Source organism: Cryptomeria japonica, chromosome 7 (genome assembly GCF_030272615.1).
Source record: "Cryptomeria japonica chromosome 7, Sugi_1.0, whole genome shotgun sequence".
In the NCBI taxonomy this organism is placed as follows: Eukaryota; Viridiplantae; Streptophyta; class Pinopsida; order Cupressales; family Cupressaceae; genus Cryptomeria; species Cryptomeria japonica.
The window spans coordinates 437654624-437681564 of record NC_081411.1 but is presented as its reverse complement, the minus strand read 5'-3'; positions in this window follow the sequence as shown (position 1 = coordinate 437681564).

The following is a 26941-nucleotide window of genomic DNA, read 5'->3' as shown; positions in this document are numbered from 1 at the left end:
AGGCAAAATCTGGAAATTGTTTTCAAAATCTATTCAAACTTGCTCACAAATGTTCCAACCCATGTAAAATCATTCTCTGAGAATTTTATATTCCATTTTGGTCATAACAAACTCTTCATCAGTTTCCTAACCATCGATTTTCTCAAAAATGCAAAGTTGCTCCAAAAAGTTGCAAAAAGTTGTCAAGCAACAATGACAACTTTTGCTCAAATGTGCATTTTTGCATTTTATGCATTTCTACTCAAACTAAACCTCCTAGAATGACTCCCTAACATTAAAATGACATTCCTAAATTCCTAATGAGGCTTTACAAGACATGTTACATCATAATGCAAATTTATGCCATTTTAGGCTTACAAGGGCTCATAGGCCAAATTTGAGAAAACAAACAACCTAGGTGGTAATCATCCTTCAAATGACTATCAAAGACACATGTGGACCTCTAAGTAGTCCATTATTCAAACACTAACCCAAATTATAGACTATCACACCAAAATTTTGAAAATGCACTAAAAACTAGGTGCTCCTACACCATTCCCTCCGAGGATGAATGGTTTCCATTGCAGCAGGTCTTTGATCTGCTCCGCCCTGTTCTAGCATGAAGTCTGGTCTTCGAACCAACAATTTTGGGTTCTAGCATTCTGCAAGTAGAATTCCCAATTTAGTCACCAAGAAATGTTAACATTATTTTAGGATCATCCGTAGGCGACATTTTGATCAAGTGGCACCCGTTCCTTTTAATTTTCCAACTATGCTTCCCGTGCAAAATCGCGCGAGCCAGGTGTCATCTCGACATTGCCTCTAGGAACTCACTTTTCTCATTCGAAATTGAGAGAACACAGAGCTCCTGTGTGGCTCAGGTCCTTATGGCATTGCACTATTCTCATTCCCACCATCCATCGTGCGAAGGAAAAGATACTTGGTGTCTCCGCACTGCCTGATTTGGTTCTCTTTTTGCGCTCATCTTCGGATGTCCCCCGAGCCGCCGCATGTATTCCATGGTAGTTCGTGAGCCAGGATGTGGTTCACATCATGGTTTTCTTGTTGGGCAAGTGCGAGGATCGCCACGATACGATGGAGATAACAACTTTGAAGGTGGTTTTGCTAGGTATGATCTCACGATGTGCCACACCAGGTTTTCTTGTCAAAAGTGGTTGCTAGGATGTTATTGTGTTGTGAGTTGTTAGTTAAGAGCTGAGAGCTCTATTTATGCTTATGTTTTCCTTGTTAAGAGGGTTCAAACTTTTAGAGATTTTTTCTAGACTTTGGCTCATTAAGAGGCCTTTATGTTAATTTTGGTGAATGATAGACATGTCGGATTGTGCCTACAACCTTTGCGATGGTTTTATTTGTAGCTTGATATATTGACTTATGTGTTTTTTTTCAAGTTTAATAACTTATTTGATACTTGTTGTGAGACTCCATGGATTAAACTATGTTCTGAGACTTGTTATCTGTTGGATGAATGGTTAAATATCATTTTATGTTGAATGAGTTTTTGTTGAATTATTTTCTCAAACTGTTTTGGGCATGTAAGTTGTTGAATGAGCTTTAAAACTGCATGTCTCTAGGTTTTATATGTTGTTAATACTATTCTGAAATGCTCTGGCGTATCGCCTAAGTAGTGTAGATCATTTGCTTTAAAGTTTTATTGTTCCCCTTTTCTCCCCCAATTATATGAAGAGCCAAATTCTCAAACCCGGGGGTCATTCAGTGAGTTTCGTGCAGAGGGTCCCCCACCATTGAATTTACCATAAGGCTATTCAAGTTCAACGTAAAATTAAGAGTCAACAGATACAAAAGGAATTATCTTGTGTATATATTATGGACGGTAGTGGTTATGTTAACAATCATGTTTGAAAGATATTAATCCTAATTGTTAGTTATCTTTGGAATATGGAAATGAAAGAGTAGTTGTATACTTGTATGGACTCTATGATTCCTCATTATGCAGAGGCGATTCCTAGGTGTTGAGATAGCATATTGTATCATGATGACATTACAAATTTAAGAGAGATTATGTATTCCTATGCCATGTTTTCTTTTGTAATAGGACAAGATGATGTAGAGACTATGATCTTGTAATGGAATAAGATGATGTATTTATTGTATGGTTCATGTTGTAAGAATGCTCATTATGTTAAGATTGAGGTCCTAGAATGGATCAAGAAATTGAATGATTAGATTATGTGCATTCTTGTTGTATTATATGGTTCTTGAATTAGTCTAGTAGCATGAGATCTTAATTGAAAAGAAGATTAGTACTTGTTGTTATAATCTTGCATATGTATATGGATATTATTTAGGAAATAATCTAGTTCCATTTGTATGGGAAGGATATATATAGATTCATGATGTGAAAGATGAATAATGGAAGATATGGGAATCAGGTACATTTGATTTGGTGCTTTAAAATGAAATTAAAAGTTAATGAGGTTATGAAGTTATGAATTTGATAGCTCATAATCTCAAGATAGGAATAAAGTACTTGAGTAGAACTTAAATAAAATGGATGTTAATCATTTCTTGATATGGATGTATTATTGTGATGTTGCTAGTAAGTAGTGATGTTAAGATACCCTAGGGAGAGAGTGAATGGATGAATGAAAGATTAGATGTAGGCATTGAGTTGATAATTGTTATGATGTTATCTTTGCTTGTGTTATGTGTAGTTATGGGTATGGTTATGTTCATGATGTTATATGCATTCATGTGATGTTAATCTATTATTTGGAGTAATGCCAGTTATTATGTGCATTAGTTAATGTCTTTTAAAAAAAAATTATCTCTATTTGCTAGTTAGTTTATTTATTTTCTCTAGGGTATTTTGGCAGACATTATAAGGTACCTGCAAGATGAAAGGCACAAGTTTTGAACTCGTGACCACCCTATCAATAAGGAACATGACTTATCGTCATGTTGCGGGATCATTCTTTGATCTACATTTATTTACATTGAATTCATTACATAGGATAGATAGGCCCCTTCTGACTAATATCCCTTGACTTCTTTTAGACATATATATTTGAGATATTTTTGTTAGTTTGTAATATACATGTTGTCACAAAAGTGTACTCACTTGATGAACAACCTTGATCATCAACCATGTGACACATTGAAACAAACTCCAAGTGTGGGACCTTGCATAGTTGAGGTTGAGTCTCCGGAGAAGGCCAACTTTCTTTCCAATTAGATGTAGGTGTTGGTCTAACCCAACACAAAATAAAACCTAATCTATCTATCTGAGGGGGAAAAGGGGAATAAGAGATGCTTGAAAGGGGAAAAGAGGTTTGCACCTAGATTGTATATGATATTCTCTACCTATGGCTTCTCATAACACTAATAAACTACCCAAGGATGTACAAAATACTATCCTAATTAGTCTCCTAAGGGTGAGTGAAGGTTAGAATTCTTGTAGGATGGAAAGAGGGACCAATTCAATCCATATATGACATCCAAAGAGGGATTAACACAATCATTAAAGCCTAAAGAAACAAATGAGAATGCATTCAAACAAGAAGGTAACACATTACACAAATTGTCCAAATTGAATGAAGGCAAAAGGAGTAAATTCTATTAATGCAAGGTAAGGTAAATTTACATATGCAGAGAAATATAAGTTTTCTGCAGAAAAAAGAAAGAAGACCCTGAAAACAGGTTACAAAATTGCCTTTGTAGTTTAGGCATAACTCAATCTGGATTGTAGTTAGAAAGCCTAACCCTACTAGGGTTAAGTTACAAAATATCAGAAGGGGGGATCACTTTGAGAATTTGATCTGATCTCGTGTGTGCAACTCTTTGAAATATCTTCTTCAATCTGGGAAGAAACAACAAATCCTTATAAATGAAGAAAGCTTTGATATGATACGCATCATGGTGGTACCGTAGAGGCAAAAAAGTCTTCGATCCGCATTGAAGGGTTTCAGGTAGCATCTAGAATCGGTTTGTAGAGTTCCATCTAGAGTAAAGGCAAAAAATCTCAATGGTCAAGTTGAAAACAGATCAAATTTAGGGTGTCAATTGGGCAAAAATTGATTTTGACCGTCCAGTTGGCAACCACTCTGCGCAAAGAATTAAAATTTCTACCTATCCTGCGAATTTGAATCTCGACCCTTTGATCATGGAGGTCGCATGAAAATGGACGTGCAAGATGATGCCACAAATCCCTCAAAAAAGCTCAAATGGAGCTTTAAAACATGGCCATTGATCGGACCCTTTATAAAAATTTGATGGTCGCAATCGGGCCACGTATCAAGTTGGACCCACCAAGTCCATCGTAGAGAGTTTGGCAAGACAAACCCTTCGACAAGACAAAAAATCACTTTCGGTGTCGCTTGGAAGTCTTACCGAAGAGGGATGGATGTTGTCAAGAGGTTGCTTCTGTCATGCCGAAAAGACCCAGAGTTCACCAAGAGAAAGGCCTTCGACAAGACCCAAACAACCTTTTGGCACTGTGTGAAAGCTTGGCCAAAAAGGAGATGTCGTCGAGACAAAGCCACCATCCTGCCGGAAAGGCCATGGAGATCATTAAGACAAACCCCTTTGGAAAGACATGAAACCCACTCTGTCGGCCTTGGAAGCCTTGTCAAAAAAAGGCCAAGGACCCCGCCAGCCGGTGGGAAGAAAAGGAGAAACTGACCCCGCCACGACTGAAGACGCTCCAGGTGATACGAACTTTAGTGATTTGACCGGTTGGGGCAGTCAATGAAAAGAAGAAATTGAAGCTCGGGGAGGTTTAAAAGGCTAAAAGGGCCTTAACACTTATGGTTTAGGGTTTAGGGCTCTCTGAGGAGGCTATCCCTCAAGATTAGTAGCCAGTCAAATGATCTCAAATCATATTTCTTCAGGGCTAAGGTTGACATAAATTTATTCAACATTTTTGGTGACTTAGAGGGGTGATAAGCCTGCTTGTCAGATAGGACCAGAACCCTTAGTAGATTCATTGAGAATAGAGTCAAGGCATGGAAAAGATAGATAATCTCTTCCCTTGCAATCTGGAATACATCAAAATTATTTTCTATTCTGAAAGAGCAAACTGTTCTAATGCACTTCTTAGAAGGAAAAAATTGAAAACAAAAACATTTGTGCCCAAGCACTTGGAGGAAAAGGAAACCTAAGCTACACTACTTTAACCAATCAACTTGAAACCGTTAAACAAATCCATTAACTGATTGGTTAAAGCAACTTCCTTCCCTGAATAATGAAGGATGGTTTGCATGGTCCTTAAACATGATATGAAGGTGAAAGACAAATGGAAATACAATCCACAATCCTTTGGATTATAAGAAAGATCACAGACCTTCAGATTTTGACCAAACATACCACTAGATTGGAATGCATGTGTGGCTTGTGTTTGTGGCTCTGCAACTGAAACTTCATGATTGGTATCCACCTTGGAAAGATACATGATTGGGCATCCTCTCAAAATGCTAAATTTTGGACTCTCTTTGCTCGCCTGGACATGCACAACCGTCTCCTCCTCTATGATTAGACCATGCTAATCAAGGGCTTCCCCACTTAAGGACACCAAACTCTTATCAAGTTTGGAACAAAAAACATTAATGATATTTGAGAACAAATCATCATCTAGCTCATAATCAACCTTCTCATCCATGATATGTTCTATCTCAACCTTATAGCCTTGAAAAGCAAAGATATTGAAACCTTTACCTTCATTAATCAACTTTGATTTCTTCTCTTGTTTATTTTGATCAACATCCTTTTGCAGATCAACCTTCTGACTTTCAAAAATATGAAAGTCCTCATTTGTCTTCTCTTGGACATGTACATGACATGGTAGTAAGATAGGCACCTCAATGATTGGTTCCTCATGCTTCTCAACAAAACATTCACTATGAGGGGCTAGCTTGGAGTCCAAACATGAACAAAAGCCCTTTGAATCATCTCAAAATGAGTTGTCCTACAACTCTTTTGCACTTTTTAGTAACGTGGGATTCATTTTGGCGCTGTTGCAACTCACTTGGAGGTCTATTAAACCTGAAATAGGAGCATAACTAGGATCTACCATGGTTCCATAGTCCTCATGATTTTGTTCTACCTTCAATGTAGGCTCCTACATGCACACCATTGGTATAGGTGAAGAAATATCCTTCTCTTCATCCTCAATGAAGGAGGGAAAATGATTAGAGATTACCAAGGCTTCCTCCGTATTAAACATATTCTTATGATTGGTGATTTGAGGCTTCAATAGACCATTTTTTGGCTCTTCCTGCATGATTTCATATTCCTCAATATTATCTTCTTTAGCAACATGCCACTTAATATATTGGTGGGTAGGATAATTACCATCCGTCCTCCACACAACAGGTCCATCCTTGAAAAGGCGTATCATATCAAGATAAGAGTATCGAGGGGGCTGAATAATAGGCTTCTCATAAGGGTGAATCTGCTCAAGGATAGGCTCCTCAAAATATTTAGGAGGTATCCCCTGTCTGAAACTTGGAATTTTAAATTTAGGAGACCTTGGGGTAGAAGCTTCCTCCTGCATAAGTTGCAACTCCATGGCAACCAAATCTCTAATTTATTCTTTCCTAGCAGAAGCAAGATTCTCTGCAAGGAAGTCCTCATGTTGTCTTTGGGCTTCTAACTCTTGTTGTTGTTGTTGTTGATAAAATACCTCTTCTTGCTGTTGATCCCATAGTTGTTGATTGATCTCATCAAGCTGTCTTTTGAAATCCAATATTATGTTTTTCATTTCTGACATCAAAGACTCTACAAGAAGGGCCATCTCACTTTTTTGAAGTTGATTGGGCTGATAAAAATGCTGAGCAAGGGTGGGTGGGTGGGTGGTAAGTATTCAAACTTGGAACCCTCTTAGCCACTATTGTACCCATTGAGCCAAGAACCTTTGCTACAACCTCTACTTTTATCATTTCATCATTATTGTAATAGTCTAACTCCATAGAGATGGATTATTTAGGGAGAGAAATCTTTAGACAGAGAAATAACTTCAACAACGTGCTAGAGACAAAGTTGATTCCTCTTGATGACATGCAAATATTCTTTAAAATAATAATAAAATGGACACCAAACTATTGAATAATTTTATCAATGATATCATGTAGTAGGAAGGAGCTATTCATCATTGGCAAAATGGAGGAACACGCAAAATATTTTATAACATCAAAAGTATTTCATCTCCTACTAGTATAACTAGGGTTCAAAAGGAGTCAAGCCATCACCTCAAAAATGCTCACCCCTAAGACTTGTCCATATCCTTAGCAAGAACTAACAATTTTTCCATCAAGATCCTAAGACCAAGGTTAGAAATGTCTCTAGCCACCACAACCATAAAATCAAATAACACCTCCTCACCAGAGACATGCATCTTCCTTTTATTGGGATTCTTATCAATAACATGCCTTTACCCTTGGATTTTCTAACCAAAATAATCCTTAATTTACATGCACTAACACATTCCACCATTACCAAAGTCCAATTCTTCAAGATGCAAAAAAACAAAATGAATATTCATGAATTTCTCCTCACCATACTTGAAGTGAATACAAAAGCATCCATCACACAACATATTTAATATGCATGTGCCACCAACATTGTTAGGATGACATGTATAGTCTCTAAAATAACCTCTTACCAAGTGCATGCATATGTATATGTATACATATGACACACACACACACACACACACACACACACACACACACACACACACACACACACACACACATATATATCTGTGTGTGTGTGTGTGTGTGTGTGTGTGTGTGTGTGTGTGTGTGTGTGTGTGTGTGTGTGTGTGTGTGTACATATATATAATATAATATATGTATAATATACATATATATATATGTATAATATACATATATATATATGTATATGTGTGTGTGTGTGTGTGTGTACTATTTATGTATATATATATACATATATACACACACACATACATATATACATACACATACATACACATATATACATATACATATATGTCTATACACATATATATATATACATATACATACACACACACACACACACACACACACACACACACACACACACACACACACACACACACACACACACACACACACACACACACACACACACACACACACACACACACACACACACACACACACATATATATATGGGAGGGTCACTGGCGATGGTCCTGGCTCTATAATCAGTCATCATATAATTAATATTTTCTAAACCATCAGTGCTATTGTTCATCGTCTGTCTACTGATGTCCACTAGATTGTTTAGGTTTTCCTTGATCTCACGCACACCCTCTTCCAACTTCTCAATTATATACATACACATACATACATATATATACATACACATACACACACACACACACACACACACACACACACACACACACACACACACACATACATACATATATATACATGTATATGTATACACACACACACACATATACATATGTATGTATATTATATATACACATATATATACATATATAATGTATATATATGTGTATATATATACATATATATACATTATATATGTATATATATGTGTATATATATACATATATATACATATGTATATATCGTGTGTGTGTATGTATGTTTATACATATGTATATATATACATATCTATATATATGTACCCACACACACACACACACACACACACACACACATATATGTATGTATGTATATTATATATATATATATATATATATATATATAGATATACATGTATGTATATATGTATGTATGTATGTATGTATGTATCTGTATGTATTTGTATGTATATATATGTATATATGTATGTATATATGTGTATGTATGTGTATGTATGTATATGTATGTAATGTGTATGTATGTGTATGTATATATATGTATGTATGCGTATGTATGTATGTGTATTTAATGTGTATGTATGTGTATGTATATATATGTATGTATGTATACATACATACATACATACATATATGTGTGTGTGTGTGTGTGTGTGTGTGTGTGTGTGCGCATGTATGTATATATACACATATATACATATGTATATATATACATATGTATAAACATACATATATACATATGTATATATATACATATGTATAAACATACATATATACATATGTATATATATACATATGTATAAACATACATATATACATATGTATATATATACATATGTATAAACATACATATATATATATATGCATACATACACACACACATATATATACACATATATACTATATATATATATGTATATATATGTATATATATATATAGTATATATGTATATATACATATATATACAGTATATATGTGTATATATATGTGTGTGTGTGTGTGTATGTACATATCTATATATATACATATATATATGTGTATATACACATATGTATATACATATATATATACATGTATATATATACACACACATATATATATACATGTATATACACATATACATATATATACATGTATATATATGTATATATATGTATATACATACATATGTATGTATACATATGCATATATATATATACATATGTATACACATATGTATATATATGTATATATATACACACACACACATATATATACATACACACACATATACATATATACATACATATATATACATACATATATATACACACACATACATACACATATACATACATACATATATATCTATATTCATATGTATATATGTATGTAAATATATATGTATATATATACATATGCACACACACACACACACACACATACACACACACACACACACACACACACACATATATATATACGTGTGTGTATATATATATGTACGTATATATATATATATATATATATATGTATATATATATATGTATGTATATATGTATATGTATATTATGTATGTATATGTACATATACATACATATACATAGATATGTATCTATGTATATGTATGTATATGTACATATACATACATAATATACATATACATATATACATACATATATACACATACATATACATACATATATACACATACATATACATACATATATACACATACATATACATACATATGTATGTATATATGTATATATGTATGTATATGTATGTGTATATATGTATGTATGTATATATGTATGCATATATGTATATATACATACATATATACATATGTATGTATATATATGTATGCATGCATATATGTATATGTATATATGCATATATGCATATACATACATACATACATACATATGTGGATGTGTAATGGATGGAAATAGGGTTCACTAGCTTATACATACAAAGTAGGAACTAAACCTATTTCACAATGATTACATTATGTAGTGTCAAAAATTGCATACCCCTTTGTAATTTGACCTACATCTTTGGTAATCACTTTGGAGTCCATTCCCAAGAACTTGAGTAGGCTCACTGAAGATGCTCAAAACCCCCTTTTCAGCGTCTCCCTCACGGCATCAGCCTTGTTAGCCACGTGACTCCCTTGTCTCCTATTGTTCTCGAGTGCAATTCATTTGGACACTAGTGCACTACACAAACGTCCATGCACCACACATTTTTCCTGTGAAATCTTGACATTTAAATGATGGTTTTGAGCGCTCTTTTTCACTTGTCAGTTGTGCATGTTAGTGGAAACGACCCCAAATATTTCAAATGGCTTGCCAACCCTCTTTTCCCTCCTCTTCTCTCTTTTAAATCTATCCTCTCTCTTCATTCAGGCTCTCTAGATTCTGGACACAATCTCTCTGATTCTTTGGGCTCTCACATCTATCTCCAACTCCCTCTCGCTTGTTACGACAGTCTCTATTTTGCTATAGCACTCTCAAGCTCTCACAGTATGTTTTTGCAACTCTCTTGGCTTTCTCAAGCCTCTTTGGTAATATCTATCTATTTATCACGTCTTTGGGCATCTTGGGATTTATCACATCCCTCTTCTATCATTTATCATTTATCTTATCTTGCATTTATCTTTTTTTCTATCAATCTATTTGGCTGTCTGTCAAGGTGGAAACACCAAAATAGGGATTTGATTGAGGCAAGTCCCCAAGCAGCCCCAAATATTTTTCCTTTCTAGTTTGTGTGCGGGCTGCATTAGAGAAGATTTATTTGGCTAGAGACTTCATATCGTGGACCAATTGTGAGATTATCTTCTTCCTTTCCTTTGTGGCTTTCATTTCATTTATATAATCGTTTTACCTTCTTTTATATAGATTTATCACACTTAAATTAATCTAGAATACCTATCCATTACATTGTGCCCTTCTATGCGAACTCTACATTCTATTCATATAGGACTCTAGCGCGTCGCACTATTTTCCATGATCCATGCATGTCATTGGAAAGAGAGCTATTAGAGGGCATACAGAGACATACTACATCTTGAGTTGAGAGATCGGTTAGTGAATCTTTGAGAGGTTGTTATCCTCCTATTGAAGAGGTTCATTTTTCTCCCTCTACACATTCAAATGATAATGGACTCAATAGATTCCACTTCAAATATATTAGCAAGAGGGTTGAATGCATATTGGATTCCACTCCTTTTGATTGAGTTGAAAATGAGTAATTGAAAGGATGTTAATTGAATGCAAGAATTAGGTCTAGAAGGTGCAAAATTAACAATGGGCAACATATACAAATAAATGCAGAATTGATAATCATAGAACCAACTTGGATCTAGAAAAAGGATGTAGAGGGGAACTTGTGCCTAAAAACTAGGTTTAAATCTAATGGAAAAGGTTGTCTAGAATGCCCATGTTATCTTTTAATGAATTTCTATGCATCGATCTAGATTTGGGCCTCTATGACACTGCATTGGCACCCTGTCAAATTTCAACCTAAACTTGATCTAGGATGACAATGACACCCCAAACACTCTTGTCCTGGTGTTTCTAGATGAGCCTTTGAGGTATGGTCTATCTCTGAATTTTGAGTGTTTTTCGATTTTTTGTCTATGTTAGGTATCTATAGCTGAACTTGAATCTGCACACAAGGGGAGATGTTGGGTTGATAGGGATTTGCCTAGGTCAAAATCTGGGTTTGGAATTAACCTTATAATTAAATTAAAATTGAAATCTAGATTGAAATGCTTGAATGGAAATGCTTGATTGAAATGAATATACCTTTAATTGATGATGCAATATTTTTAGGATGTCATTCATGTTTTAATACAATAACATGATAAACCATCATGAAATCATAATTGAAGATGCCTTGATGTAGCTTGATGCTCCTTAGACTTAGATATACTCTTGAAGTTTTTCTCTTGAATTGGAATGTTAACAACAAGATGATAATGAGATATGATAAAAGATGATGAAATGAATTAGGGGAGATGCCAAGTATAGGAATCCCAAAGTAAAATCACCTTTTGGCTGACTTAGAATCATCATATTTTTGCATCGGGGATAATATTGGAAATGGTAAGAATGACATATTATCCTCCCAAAATTTTAGCCAAGAAGTATCTGCAGTACCCCTCCTTGATCAGACTCTTTTGTATGTTTTTGATTTGACTTCAGTGGAGCATTATTGTATATTGATTCAGATTTTATGCGATGTTATTTCATGCTTTATCTAGATTTGTGGTGTATGATGTTATGCAGTATCTCAGTGCTTATGATTAATGCTATTTTATGGATCATTATCATGGACTGACACTCTTACCTTATATGTGCGATGTGTTATTTATGTGTTGCGTGTTTGCATGTGTATGGGATGCAAGGAGATGATTTTCCTTCACTCACTTCGATGAGACAGGGAATGTCATGATTCTCCTTCATCGGTGTGTGTACCGTGTCTGTATATATATTTGTCTATATGCACCTGTGGTTCTTTGGTGTAGGACATTGCAGGTACAAGTACTAGGTAGGTACGAGGTATTGACTCCACTTGGTTTCACAGGTCTGAGCGTGCCTTATATATCCAATGGGAGTGGAGGAGATAGTTGTTGGACCCTAACTTGACTACAGTTACACTCATGTTAGTTTTTTCAGTTGGTTGTCTTTCCCGTCTGGTTGGTATGTGAGTCATAGCGCTTTGGTTTGGTCATTTGTGAGTCGTCATTTGATCAGTCTTCGTTTTGCATGCTTTTGTTCATCTGAATGGTTATTTAATTGAATGGATGATGCTATCTTATGTTGGCGTAATTAGTTAATTATTATGCTTTGAGATTATTGATTTAATTAAATTAATGATTTGCTAGATTAAATGGTTAAATGGCTTATTTCATTATGTAAAGTTGCATTAATATATTTTGTAGAAGGAAATAAATAATTGCCTATCTATTTAAATGTTAAATGATTATGTTGAAGGAAAGTATTATGGAAAATAGAAAATTTAATAAAAGCTTTTCTTTTTCCCTTTCCATTTGAATTTTTCATTTTAATTGTTGGAAAAGAATTGTTTTTGGAACAGACAAAATTTGATTGTTTTTACTTTTTTTAATAAATTAATTTGATTGGTGGAAGAAAACTTTCAACCTAGAAAGTTTAGGTTGAAAATATTTTCCCCATATATTCCTGAAAATTCATGAGAATAGGAGGTAGAATTTTTGGAGAGAAATTTGGAAAACCATTATGAAGGAGGAGCTGGAATTTGATTTGGTTTGCAAGGTGGGATTCTTCCATCATTTTGCTTGCTAGTTTGCTTAAAGGTTGGATAATCTTTTCTTGTTTGAAATTTAAATTTGATTATTTCAGTTGCTTCCCGTGTGTTAAAAAATGCAAATCTCCTTGTAAATTCTTGTGGGATGATTGGAGTGGAAGAAGAAATGCCTGTTATTGTTGATTTTGTGAAGCTTTTATTATATGTTTTCTTATAGGAAAGAAATGAATCATTTCTCTAATTGTTGTTTGCTATTTGTTCTGGAAATCAACTTCTTGGTTTACCTCTTCTATTTGGAATAGAATGAATTGGATTTAATTTGCTGTGTGCTTCCTATTATCTTATTGCCCAAGATTTGGGGTCCTTTTGTGATTGTACTTCACCATTTACCGTATTAGTAAATATCCATTTGGAATTTGGATCTTGGCACTTTGTGTGTGTGCCCATGAAATGATCAGAGTATGAATCATTTTCATGTTTAAATGATTTTGGGCGTATTGATTTTCATGCTTTGGAAGGCATGCATTTTATTTTCTTATCATAGATCTTACCTTACCCCGTGGTGGGCTAGTCCCACCACGCGGGTCGATAGTGTCTTCTACTTGCAAGTAGCAGTAATACCGGTCGGTAGTACCGCTACCGGTTGGTAGCAGTGCTACCGGTTGGTAGCAGTGCTACCGGTTGGTAGCAGTGCTACCGGTCGGTAGTGGCTGCTACTGATCGGTAGGCCTGCTACCAGCGGTAGTAGTACTACCGACAGGTAGTGTCTGCTGCCTCGACAACTACACTACCACGGGTTGGCCTTGACCCCTGCTTGACCTTGTACCCTTACCAATACAAACCGGTTTGTGCTATGAATTTAATTTTTATTAAATGAAATAATTTTAAAGTGGATTTTTATGTTAAATAAAATAGTAATTTTCAAGTGATTTTTATTATGTAGTTTAATAAATTTATCAATGGAAATCAAGGCATGAATTGGTAATTCAAATTGGTTAATTTGGATATATTCTGGAAATGAATTAAATGCCTATTAGGAATTCATGTTTTATTCGGTTGAATATTTGATGTGAATTTCATTCTTGATGGAATATTGAATTGGAAATTGAATAGATGTGAATGGCAAAAGAGTGTTTTATTTAATTTTCAATCAATGATGTTGCAAGTGCTTATGATGCTGATTTTCTCAAAGATTGTTTGAGTGCGAACTTAGTGAAATTATCTTTCCTTGCAAGAGTTATATTGTGTTATTTCTGGTCCGTGGTTCAGTCATCCTATGGTGGCATAATTGGTACTTTGACCAAGTGATATATGATGACTTGTTGTCTTAACCATGTAGTGTCCTTGCCTTATGGTTAACCAAGAGTCAGTATGTCCCTGTTTTGACCACTTGTTTTTGGATAGTGGTGTTATGGTTGTCTGCTTTGCCATAGGGTCCTCATGGAGTGACCATGCTTGTTTAGTGTCCTTTGAGAGAGTGACTTTTGAATTGGGGTTGTGCCCAAAGAGGTTGGCAGGATGACCCTTCGAAAGTAAGATAATAAGTGATAATCTAATCAATTGATTAGGTGGGTAGTTCTCAAAAATTAATAAAGATATTGTACCTCGCGCATAGGTGAGTGCTTGTACTGAGGCTCATAATGTAGTGAGAAGGCCTGGAATGGCAAACTGACCACCTTGTCTTTAGGAAAGGCTGGTAGGGTCCGCATGAGATTTAGTTGGAGCCAGAGGTTCGGGAAAGGTTACCAAGATAGTGAGCCGGGACCTATGGAGGACGACCATGGTAACCATTGTAAGCTATGTGATGACACTCTCTCTTTAGGGTCATTGGTGTTTTGTGATGTCGAGTCACTTGTGCGTGTGATGTCGGTTCACTTGTGTATTTGTGATATTGAGTGACCGAGATTATTGTGGATTCGTATGGTGTTGTCATGGAGTGGTATTGTTTTGTCAACCATGTCATGCTTTTGCTTGCTTGAGGGTCCTCAGCTATCTCCTAGCACGATGGGGTGATTCCATTTTGGGAATTACATGGTCGGGTGGTAGTTCCACTTCCCATTGGATGTTCTTGTTCGTACCTTCATGCGAGGATTGGCTTCAAAGGTGTTTCTGTGGTTCGTGGCTCATACTTATCTCATGTTTGGAGATTATTGTTATCTGGAGACCTATGTGGTCATTGTAGCATGACCTTTTGTAGCCTTGTAATTTGTTAAGTTGTATCTTTATATGTATATTGAGAAGCCATGTATTGGAAGGGCAATGTAATCCTAAGATTGAGATGTTATTTATCAGTTTTCTTTATGTTATATGTACATGCTTATTGATGAGAAATTATATTGTATCCTTTCAATCTTTCAATGGCTTAATTTGTTATTGCATATGGCTTCTTGTGATCATTGAGTTAATGATGGATTATTGGATTAACCTTAATTGTGGAATTTATCTTTTGGTTTTAATTCTTTGTTGGTAACCCTTAAGGAATTCTGGTGTAAGTCTTCCGCTTGTGTTATCGTGCATGTTGTGTTTTATGCACTTATTATGTTTATACTTAAAAAAAAAATATCATTTCACCCTTGTTATGGGTTTTCCTTTGGGTTTCTTGGCAGGGCATTACAGTTGGTATTAGAGCCCATGTTTCAACACTGGGTACTCTAGGTTTGCAGTGAGCCCATTCGCCTTGACCTTTTGTGTAGGTCTTGTGGTGTGACTTCCTTGCTTCTTTCCTTGCCTTTGATCTAAATGTTTCTCTCTTGTGCAGTGTTAGGTCATGGCTAGGAAATCCAAGGGAGGTGGCCATGTTGGTGGCCGCACCAGAGGCAGAGGAGGAGGACGGGGTTGAGGTTTCGACTGCCATAGTCCTTCGCCACCACCCACTCATGCGAGTGTGGATTGGGATCAGTTGGTTGATCAAGAGGGACCACATTCAGGAGAGCAGGTTCTTGAAAGGGAAGAGCTGTGATAGATGTTTCAGGAGGTGCTAGCTAGACTAGGCCCCAGACTTGAGTTGGATTAGCCCATCCATGCCCAGGTAGTGGAGTCCCATCAGCAGATTCCAGAGAGAGAGAGGTCCTAGTGGACTAGGATCCAGCTAACATGGGGCACATGAGGGACTTAATGAGGTCCAATTCTCCTTTTTTTGATGGTAAAGGTACCGGTCTCGAGGCAGAGACTTGGCTTATCAATTTAGATCGTTGTTTCACCATGTATCCATATGGTAGCAACACCAAGGCAAGATGCGCTATCACGCATCTCAAGAGTTTTGCATCTATCTAGTGGCGGTTAGAGGAGGAGAGAATCGGTGTGAGCATTAACACCATGTCATGGGAGATCTTTCTGGAGAGATTCAGGGCATGATTTCTCTCACCCCAGTGGAGGCAGTTGCGTGTAGAGGAGTTCTATGCTTTGCGCCAGTTTGGGTTGTTAGTAGATTAGTTTGAGCACATGTTCTATGAGCTCAAACAGTATGCCAAGATCGAAAATGATGAGGCTATGCTAATTCACCACTTCTTGAGGGGTCTTAATGACCACATCAGTGGAGGAGTGAGAGTTTTTGAGCCTGCTTCAGTAGAGGTAGCCGTGGCAAAGGTCAGGTTGGTGGAGCAGAACCTTAGCTATGCTCATGGCGGCCAGTCTGGAGTTCAGATTGGGAGTGATTCTTTCAGTGGGTCTAGAGAGAGAGGGAATCAGTCCCAGACTGCTGCACCTCTTAGGGGTCCTCAGGCACCCGCTAAGGGTGGTCAGCAGTAGCAGCCGCCGAGACCGAAGCAGTCTCAGAGCCAGCAGGGTGGCAACTCTTAGTTTCGGAAGAGCAGGAACTGGCAGAAGAGTAGGCAGACTTTTCTAGGGCAGTCCTCTCAGGGTGCATCTCAGGCCCTTAGTGGGGAAAGCTTTCAGTAGTCCAGCTGGGAGTAGAGGACCTGTTAGAGGATCTTGCTTCTCCTATGGTCAGTTTGGCCACAAATCCGCTCAGTACCATCAACTTCCTCACTAGATGAATAGCGAGAGGCCACCCGCATCAGAGCAGACAATGGGGGATGTAGGTAGATCCCATAAAGTATCTGCAGTGGTGGATGACTACCAGGCTAAGCATCAGAGTACTGTGATTGAGACTACAGGTGTGTTGTGTGGTATTCCTATCTCTATACTTTTTGATTCTGATGCTTTAGATTCTTTAATTTCTTCATCCATTGTGGAGCAGTGCGGGTTCGTGTCTGCTAAGCAGGTGGATAGGTGGCTAGTAGAGTTGACTACCGGTGTGTGTGTGTGTGTGTTTATTGATGCCTTCGTTCCCAGTTGTGAGTTGGACTTAGGACCCTTTGTCACTTTAGTTGACTTTCGAGTCATTCCTTTGGGGTCCTATGGAGTTGTGTTGGGGATGGACTGGTTATCATCTCACAATGCTCATGTAGACTATCGTCTAAAGACAATAGAGTGTTTAGATGATCATGGTAGGAGAGTGCGGATCGTTGGAGTTCAGCGATCGATATCCTTATGTATGATTTCTGCTATGCAACTTAGGCAGTGCATGCATTAAGGGTGTCAGCTTTTTGCAGTTGCTCTTGAGGATGTGGACGAGGAAGAGAGTCAAGAAATTGCTATTGATGGTCACCCTATTCTTTGAGAGTATGCTGATGTATTTCCTTTGGATATTCCTGGTATGCCTCCGAAGCAAGACATAGATTTTTCGCATTGACTTGGTTCCTGGTTCGGAACCTATTTCGAGAGCACCATATCGGATGACTACTCAGGAGTTGAGTGAGTTGAAGTTGCAAGTTGAGGAGTTGTTGGCCAAGGGCTTCATTCGTCCTAGTGTTTCTCCTTGGAGTGTGCCAGTTATCTTCATTAAGAAGAAGGATGGTTCTCTTTAGTTATGCATTGACTATTGACAGTTGAATAAGGTAACCATCCAAAATCGATATCCATTGCCTTGGATAGATGATATTTTTGATCAAGTAAAGGGAAATCTGGGTATCATCAGTTGCACATTCATGATGTAGACATTCATAGGATGACGTTTCGTACTTGTTATGGTCACTATGAGTTCACAATGGTTCCATTTGGGTTGACGAATGCGCCTTCAGTGTTCATGAGCCTTATGAATGGGGTTTTTCGCACCTACCTTGACCAGTTTGTCCTTGTGTTCTTGGATGACATATTTATTTATTCTAGATCTATGGAAGAGCATGAGGGTCACTTGCGTCAGGTATTGTAGTGCTTGAGGGAGAATCAACTTTTTGCAAATTTGGCGAAGTGTAATTTCTTCCAGTCAGAGGTGAGCTATCTTGGTCATATAGTTTCAAGAGAAGGTGTATCCGTGGATCCTTCTAAGATCCAATCCATTGTTGATTGGCCAACGTCAACCAATGTTTTTGAGGTTTGAAGTTTCATGGGTTTGGCCGGATATTACCGTCACTTTGTGCAGAGCTTTTCTCGGATAGGCCACCCAATTACTTCTCTACAGAGGAAAGGGAAGAAGTTTGTTTGGTAAGAGCAGTGCAAACTAGCTTTTCGTACCTTGAAGGAACTCCTTGTTAGTGCTCTGATTTTGGCAGTTCCTGATCCATCCAGAGATTTCATGGTATGCACAGATGCCTCTTTAGAAGGTATAGGTGCGGTTCTTATGCAGGATGGACGTGTGGTTGCATATGAGTCTCGCAAACTCAAGGATCATGAGTTGAACTATCCAGTTCATGACTTGGAGTTGGTAGCTATAGTGCATGCGTTGGTTAGATGGAGACATTTCCTGTTGGGGCATCAGTTTGAGCTACATATTGATCACCGCAGTTTGTAGTATATTTTCACGCAGCCAAACTTGAATGCTCGATAGCGAAGATGGATGGAATTCCTTTGCAAGTATGATTTTGAGGTTTGATATATTCAGGGGAAAGATAACGTAGTGGAAGATGCTTTGAGCCATATGCGGCATGAGGTTGCAGCATTGTCCCTTGGTGTGGACTTAAGTGAGAGAATTCTTGGAGTTCTTCCTCAGGACACCTGGTATCAGGATGTTAGAGCTGTGGTGGAGTCTGAAAGACCATTGGAGGGTAGATATTCTGGATATACTCTTGAGTCAGATGGTCTTGTTCGACATCTTGGACAAATCTATGTACTCCTTTGGAGGGTCTTCGCGTTTTGATCATGATTGAGGCCCATCGTGCACCTTATTCGGCACACCTTGTTGTCAAGAAGATGCACGTAGATCGTAGATAGATATATCATTGGGTTGGTATGAAACGTGACATTGCTGACTTTGTGTTGAAGTGCTTGGAATGTCAGCGGGTGAAGGCGGAGCATCAGCACCCTGCAGGGCTTTTAGAAGCCTAATTTGATCTGGATTGGAAATGGGATATCATTTCCATGGATTTTATTATGGGGTTGCTTGTTTCCTCGCGTCGCCATGATGCCATCATGGTCATTATTGATAGATTGACCAAAGTTGCTCATTTTGTTCCTATTCGATCTTCTTATATAGCAGTAGTGGTGGCACGAGTCCTCTTGGAAGATGTGGTAAGGTTGCATGGGATCCCAAGGCAAATCATTTCTGATAGAGACCCTATCTTTACTTAAGCCTTGTGGACCTCACTCCAACATGTTTTGGGAACCCAATTAAACTTTAGTTCAACTTATCACCCAGAGATCAACAGTTAGACTGAGTGTGTGAATCGGGTTTTGGAGGACATGCTTCGCATGTATGTTATGGACTAGTAGTCATGTTGGGAGGAATATCTTTGCCTTATGGAGTTTGCTTATAACAATGGATATCACATCTCTATAGACATGTCTCCCTTCCAGGCTTTGTATGGTCGTCCTTGCCGTACTCCTTTGAGTTGGGATCAGTTGGAGGATAGGGTGTGTTTAGGACCGGATTTACATTGTGAGATGGAGCAATAGGTTGAGCAGATTCGTGGGCATTTGGTTGCTGCTCAGGATAGGCAGAAGAAGTATGTGGATGCCCATAGAATAGATTGTCAGTTTTCTGTTGGTGACTGTGTGTTCTTGAGAGTGCATCCACAAAAGAGTTTGATCCATCATGGAAAGGGTTCTAAGTTGGCGCCTCGTTTTGTAGGCCCTTTTGAGATCCTTGAGAGGATAGGACTTGTTGCCCACCGTCTCGCCTTTTGATCGAGTCTATCCTGCATCCACGATGTATTTCATATTTATGTTCTTCAACCTTATCATCCTGATGTGACCCATGTTCTTGATTGGAATGCTTTGCAGGTCGAGGACAGGAAGCTTTCCATGGAGCCCATGCGCATTCTTCAGCATCGATATTTGACCCTCAGGGGTCGTAGAATCAAGCAGGTAAGGGTCCTATGGGATCCAAGTGATGAGACCTCAACGACATGGGAAGATGCAACGAAGATGAGAGAGCTTTATTCTTATCTATTTTAGGCTTCCAGGAGTAAGCCTAGGCTTGGGGGGGAGGATGTAGTACCCCTCCTTGATCAGACTCTTTTTGTATGTTTTTGATTGACTTCAGTGGAGCATTATTGTATATTGATTCAGATTTTATGCAATGTTATTTCATGCTTTATCTGGATTTGTGGTGTATGATGTTATGCAGTATCTCAATGCTTATGATTAATGTTATTTTATGGATCATTATCATGGACTGACACTCTTACCTTATATGTGTAATGTGTTATTTATGTGTTGCGTGTTTGCATGTGTATGGGATGTGAGGAGATGATTTTCCTTCACTCACTCTGGTGAGACAGGGAACATCACGATTCTCCTTCATCGGTGTGCGTACCATATCTATATATATATATATTTGTCTATATGTATGTGTGGTTCTTTGGTGCAGGACATTGCAGGTACAAGCGTATCGGGTAGGTACGGGGTATCGAATCCACCTGGTTTCACAGGTCTGAGCGTGCCTTATATATCTGATGGGAGTGGAGGAGATAGTTGTTGGACCCTAACTTGATCACAGTTACAGTTGTGTTAGTGTTGTCAGTCGGTTGTCTTTCCCGTCTGGCTGGTATGCGAGTCATAGTGCTTTGGTTTGGTCATTTGTGAGTCGTTATTTGATCAGTCTTTGTTTTGTGTGCTTTCATTCATCTAAATGGTTATTTAATTGAATGGATGATGCTATCTTATGTTGGTGTAATTAGTTAATTATTATGCTTAGAGATTATTGATTTAATTAAATTAATGATTTGCTAGATTAAATGGTTAAATGGCTTATTTCATTGTGTAAAGTTGCATTAATATATTTTGTGGAAGGAAATAAATAATTGCCTAGCCATTTAAATGTTAAATGTTTATGTTTGTTATCTCATCGTTCATCCTTCATAACAAGAGTAAGTCACCCTACAAAATTTTATTCGAGTCCTTATCTTTCTAGAAATTCCTCGGTTCAATCCTTAATCCGTTTGTAAATTGTCTCTTAATTCGTAATGCCAAGTTTTAATGGTCTATTTGAACCCCATGAACTCATTGAACCATTTTGAAGCGAGTTCATAATGTTCATTTAGGTTCCACACGTTCTAAGGTTTCTCAAAGGTTTTTCATGCTAACGTTCAATCAAAGTGTTTTGTAGCAGTTCTTTTTCATGGTCGCGTATGATGTGTTATATCTTCTTTCTCTAGGCCATGAACCCTTTTGAACCTTGTTCAAATAGTTCAGTGGTGTTCAACATGTTCAATGAAGTTCAAAAGACCAACAACACTTAACAAAGTTAATCTTTTCAAAGAGAATTTTCTTGGCGAAGTGTACGCTTTGCACTACCTGAACCCTCGTGAAGTCAGTTTAGATTGTTCATGCATGTTCAAATCAAGTGGGTCCCATGGGCTAAAAGACATGATGGTGCATTTATTGCTAAGTATGATGAAGATTGAACCATATCTCAGGTAACGTCAACTGGTTGAGTTTTCAAGGCAAGTAATCATTTTTGGGAATTGGTGATTACTCCATAAACACCGCCATGCATTCAATGCACGCGTGTGATGTCCAATCCCAATGCTCAACACATTTGAGTTGACGATTAAAATTAATGCACTTAATAAGTTCATATCACTTCTTTTTCTATAAGGTATGAAGTGATTAATGTCTGAAAACTTGTTCTTCATTGCTGCGGAGTTTTTGGATAGAAGGTTTGTTTGCTGGTAGTCATCCGATTGGTCTCAACTGTAAAGGTAAAGATAAGAAGCCATCTTACACCAAGCACAAGCCCAATCTAGCTCTAGACTTTTTTGCTCCTTGATATACAAGGACACAGAGTGCTGCACAAAAGAAAATGGACCAAGTCAAAGACACGGAGGCAAAAGACAAAATTCTTGATGCTCAAATTTTCGAAGTCGAGGACCTTGACAACGACATTGTCAACACCATAGATTCTCATGCGGTCATTGTAGCCATGATGCCGCCCCCTAAGGTGATTGGAGGAACAACTAGTTCAAATGCAACTCCTAAATGGCTAACCACTTTCATAAGCAAGAAACTAAGTTTCATTCCTGTGACCATCCCGATTTAGGACATGGTGGTTAAGTACACAGAGAAGGGTCCCAAACAAAAGAAGTTCAAAACAACTGCCAGATTGGATACTGATGAAGAGACTGGGAAGTGGGTTGCTGAGATTGCTTCTTATAAGCCCAAAGATGAGAATAAGGAGGTTAATGCAGAGGACTTTGAGATCACCAAAGTGGAGCTCAGGAACATGAGTAGGGATTTGGATAATCACCTTTTCCAAGTATCGGCTAAGAAGATGCTCACTAGGTTAGAAAAAGATGGGCAGGAGAAAAGAGAGCTGAAGCGACATATCAAAATTCTTGCCCAATTCATTGATAGTATCAGCTACTTTGGATCACTTCCCATATCACATGCTTCAGAAAGTTTTGACCCTACTATGCCAAAGAACAAGAAGCTGATGGGTCAAGTTTAGTGAGCCAAAAGCATCGTGGGGGCTATGGAGAAATGGATTGAAGGAGTGATTAGAGATGGCAAAAAGTATATCACAAGCTCCAGGAAGTTATGCGACAAAATGCAAAGCCTCATTATAGAGATTTAGAATCAGATTGTGCCATGGGAAAAGGAAGAGCATAAATGGAAAAATGTATTACCCATGCTCACTAAGATAAAAGAGTGTGGAGCCACAAAATTTTTAGCAGAAAACTCAATCAAGTTGGTAGATGAGTGCCAACTCTTTGTATTGAAGAAGACTATAATATGGCGGGTACTCACATTCAAGTCTGTGATTTCTGATACTAGGGCTTTTGTTTATGAGCTTCAAGATCTTCAGTGTAGCTCGGTTAATGACAACAAAGTGGTTAATCTGGACCACGATTGGCAACTGGGAATCCGTGGATTGAACACACAGGACACAATAAAGGCTTTTAAGTTGCACATGGAGAAAGTTAAGGCCAAAGGCAATTTCACTCCCAAAGATATAATACAAGTCACCCGAATTGAGTCCACGATATTTATCAGTAACGATCAGTTACCTAAGAATGCCGAGAAGATGGTGAAGCACAGGTGGGATAATGGTGCAGGAGCACCCATGGTGTAAGGCAAATATATGGTCAAAGTCATCATTTGAAATATAATTGATATTTGAAGGTCATTTATAATGTATTTGAATCCATTTGGAATGATTTGTAAGGCTTGGAAGCCTAAAAATGTAAGCAAGTCCTCATTATGTCCTAGTTGTCCATATAGGCCCTTATAGGTCAAGATGGTCAAAATTGTATAAAAGGCCATGAGAAGGCTATCAAGTATGTAAAAGGCATTAAACAGATTATTTGGACATGTTTAGGTGGTTTTTACAATTTGGAGAGTCATTAGGAAAAAGTGTCAAAGTTGCAAGAAAATTGCAAAAGTGCAACATTTGCAAAAATGTAAAAGTGCAAAAATTGCACATAAAGTTGTAAAAGGGAAGATGAAGGGTCATAAAGGTAGTTGGATGGTTTATAACTACCAAAGAGTCTATAAATATGTTGTATTGGTTGAACCAAATCATTATTGGAAGAATAGAGAAGAAAAAGTGTCAAAGTTGGAAGAAAATTGCAAAAGTGCAACATTTGCAAAAATGTAAAAGTGCAAAAATTGCACATAAAGTTGTAAAAGGGAAGATGAAGGGTCATAAAGGTAGTTGGATTGTTTATAACTACCAAAGAGTCTATAAATATGTTGTATTGGTTGAACCAAATCATTATTGGAAGAATAGAGAAGAAAGGAGAACATTTTGGATACATTTTGGTGCATTCTACTATTGTTATTTTGGTTGGCTTTCCAGTTTTTGTGTTGGTTCCAGGCCTTGTACAACCATGTATGGCCTGGAAACCTTTGTATATGTATAATGCATAGATAGATATGTTAATTACCTTTATTTCCTTTTGGTTTGGAGTGGTTGGTTTTTCATGATGCCTTGCATCAAATTGGTATCAGAGCTAGAAGAGCTTGAGTGTGTGCGTAGAGCACCGAAGGAGGCAATCCACACCAGGACCTAGCCCATTTCTTGTGATTAAAGTTTCTTGGTTGTAGGTTTGGTGCAGGTTCACTCAGCTGCAAGTGGGTGGACAGGAAGGTCTACCAGAGGGGGCCATAGGAGATGGTCCAAAGGGCCTCAGAAGGAGGTCCAGTGTGTCACCAAGAGTCTTGGGGAGAGAGGCAAGAGAGGACTCCCAGGTGAGGGATAGAAGTTGTTGGGTGTTTGTAGTAGCTTGGAGGAGTGGAATTTCGATGAGAGATGCACCATTGGAAGCAGCCAGTATAAACTCCATTGATAGGAGTCTTGATTGAAGTAGAATGTAGCAGAGACATCATGTTACTCATTTCCAAGAGACTTGGAAATCTTTCAAGGCCGGTAGTATGGTGCAGGAGCACTCATGGTGTAAGGCAAATATATGGTCAAAGTCATCATTTGAAATATAATTTATATTTGAAGGTCATTTATAATGTATTTGAATCCATTTGGAATGATTTGTAAGGCTTGGAAGCCTAAAAATGTAAGCAAGTCCTGATTATGTCCTAGTTGTCCATATAGGCCCTTATAGGTCAAGATGGTCAAAATTGTATAAAAGGCCATGAGAAGGCCATCAAGTATGTAAAAGGTATCAAATAGATTATTTGGACATGTTTAGGGGGTTTTTACAATTTGGAGAGTCATTAGGAAAAAGTGTCAAAGTTGCAAGAAAATTGCAAAAGTGCAACATTTGCAAAAATGTAAAAGTGCAAAAATTGCACATAAAGTTGTAAAAGGGAAGATGAAGGGTCATAAAGGTAGTTGGATGGTTTATAACTATAAAAGAGTCTATAAATATTTTTTAATGGTCAAACCAAATCATTATTGGAAGAATAGAGAAGAAAGGAGAACATTCTAGATACATTTTGGTGCATTCTACTATTGTTATTTTGGTTGGCTTTCCAGTTTTTGTGTTGGTTCCAAGCCTTGTACAACCATGTATGGCTTGGAAACCTTTGTATATGTATAATGGATAGATATATATGTTAATTAACTTTCTTTTCCTTTTTTTTTGGAGTGATTATGTTTAGAAATGAAGAAGATATGGAAGTTTTGGTGAAAGTTGTTAATTGCAGTTTTGATACTTCCTGAGAACAGTCACATTGCAGCGTATGGTATGAACTCATATGAGATTATTAAGACCTCTAAATAGAATTATTGGAAATATATGTGAATACTCTTTCTTTTCCCTTTGGTTTGAGGCGTTTTTGTTTTTATTTGTGGAAGTTATGAATATTTTGGTGAAAACTGGTTTTAAACTGTCTTAAATGGAGTTGTTGGAAAGGGTTTGCACTTATCTTGTGATTTCACTATTGGGAAAATTAATGAATTGCATATTATGAAATTAGACTCAGAGGGATTTAATTTGAGTATGGTATTGTTTTATTTTGGTTAATTATTTGTTGTGAAATACGATGCCCTAGCAGGTAGCAAGCATACATTTTCCAGATTTATGATAGTCAAAATTGGTCTCGGTGCAGAGATAATAACTTTTTATTTCACCGTTGGATCTTTATGAATTTTGGATATGTTGTTTATAATACAGTTATTCAAGGTTTGACTAAAGGGATTGAGATGGTTAATTCTTTTTAAAAATTTATAGACCTCTGTGTATAGGTCTATCCAAAGGGGCAACAAGTTGACAAGTTTGATACCTAGATTAAGTTTTCTTGATTGATTGATTGTTGAAGAATGATGAAATATACCTCTAATGAATTGTTATAATGATTAAAATATGGATGGATCAACATTATCCTAGAGTTGTGAGTGGTTTTTCATGATGCTCTGCATCAAATTTTGACTGTCATAAATCTGGAAAATGTATGCTTGCTACCTGCTAGGGCATCATATTTCAGAACAAATAATTAACCAAAATAAAACAATACCA